Below are 1,972 nucleotides of genomic sequence, written 5' to 3' on the forward strand. Positions count from 1 at the left end.
TTATGTTCATTTTTCCTGACCAATATTATTTATGTGAATTTTATTTCTCAATATAAAAATGTCATATTCTCTTCAAGATAATAGATCATAATCAACTAGACGTGAAGTTCATTTTATTTCTCAGTCTCAAAGAGACAAGATGTACTTGTAAACTTTATTAATCTCTTTTCTCAAATGTGTGTTTACTGGAAAATATGCAAAGAGATATTTTATAAAATTTTAAGAGATACATTATTAAAATTTTCATTCGAGAAATTTTACTTTTTAACTTAATATCCAATATAGTTGAACTTTATTTACAGATTTCATGTCTTATACTCTTTAAATGTAATATACATCTGAGGTAATCACATTCTGGTAAATATACTCAGTTTGAATTATTTTCCAAAACTTATGGATCTTTTATGGTCAGACATCAAAATTAAAACCCACATATATAAATAGTAATCAACTATAATAATAATGTACGTTCAAATATTAAAATATTATTATATAAGCATCTTTTGTACTATGAAATAAATAATAGTCTTATGGGTTAAATCTTTACTTACATGCTATTTAACAAGGGTCAGCAGATCAATCAATTTGGTGAACAAAATTATATCAATTTGTGCAAACTTTCATTGAAATCACTTTTATCTAATCAAAAGTTAAGTTAACCTTGTATATAAAGCACAAAAGTAAAATACTTATCTTAATAAAAAGAGGTGCATCGAAGATTGGAGATTTAACGCAACGATGACATCATGAACGATTTATACTTCTTGGCTGACTGAACTCCATGTAAAATCTCATCTCCTGCAAGATCTATCTTACTCTGTATTATTCAAGATTTTGCTCACGGAAACATGGCCATTAGGTTAGTAGAGACATTCGATTTCCAAACAGAAATCTATGACAACCTGATATTACAATTAACATAACAATCATTAATATGTTTACCATATAACTAAATTCTTATTTAGCTAATTAATTTGTTCAGTAAAGAAACAAATCAAATATACAAATATGTGAGTAAGATTCGTCTTATAATAAATATCTTATGGCACAATAAACAAAATCACGGTTTTCATGAAATAAATATAATATGCAAAAAATAAAATCATACATATGTCTCAATAACAATATATGAATCTAGGTTATTAAAGAAGTTTAAACCAACGAATTACTAAGTCAATATATACCAAATTAATAAAGCAATGAGAATTTAAATGATGACAAGTACAAAATTCTGGTGAACTAAAAAGTATGAATATGTATGGATCCGGTTTTTCTCTACTATACATGTATGTTTACCTCCTGTCTAATATTACATGCATCGGTACGTAATTACAAACTGAATCATCGTGAACAAAGCCACATGAAAACATTACTTAATATAATGATTTCACATATCAAATTGATAAAGCAATAATAATTCAGTTGTTAGATATGTATCGAAGAAAGAGATCCTAAATTTTAAAGACTAGTAAACTTGTAAACCAATTAAAAACAAAACGTTTTCCTTTTCTTCCTTCTATAAACAATAATTAAATAATTAATGAGTAGTCTACCATGTCTTGAAAATTTTAGTGTCATAAAATAATAACTAATAAACAATCATTCATGTTCTAACTTATTAGATGTTCATGTGTAAATTAAAGACATGATAAAACATTACAAACACTACAAAAAAAACATGGAAATTCTGACGATCATTCCGACGGAAAGAAAAGTCGTCGGACTTTTCTGACCACATTGCGACGACAAACCGACGAAACGCGGTCGTCGGTATATTCCGACGATAATTCCGACAAAAGCCCGACAAAAATTATAACTGTTACGGTCGTCGGAATTCCGTCGGAAAATACCGACGCCGTTCCGACGGAAGCTCTCGACTGTTGGCGAGAAAGAATATGCCCGTTTATAGCCGTTAGACATTTTAAAAAAACCGACGGAATTCCGACGGATTTTTTAAAAGTTGTCAGAATTA

The sequence above is a fragment of the Raphanus sativus genome, chromosome 4, assembly GCF_000801105.2.
Source record: "Raphanus sativus cultivar WK10039 chromosome 4, ASM80110v3, whole genome shotgun sequence".
Lineage (NCBI taxonomy): Eukaryota > Viridiplantae > Streptophyta > Magnoliopsida > Brassicales > Brassicaceae > Raphanus > Raphanus sativus.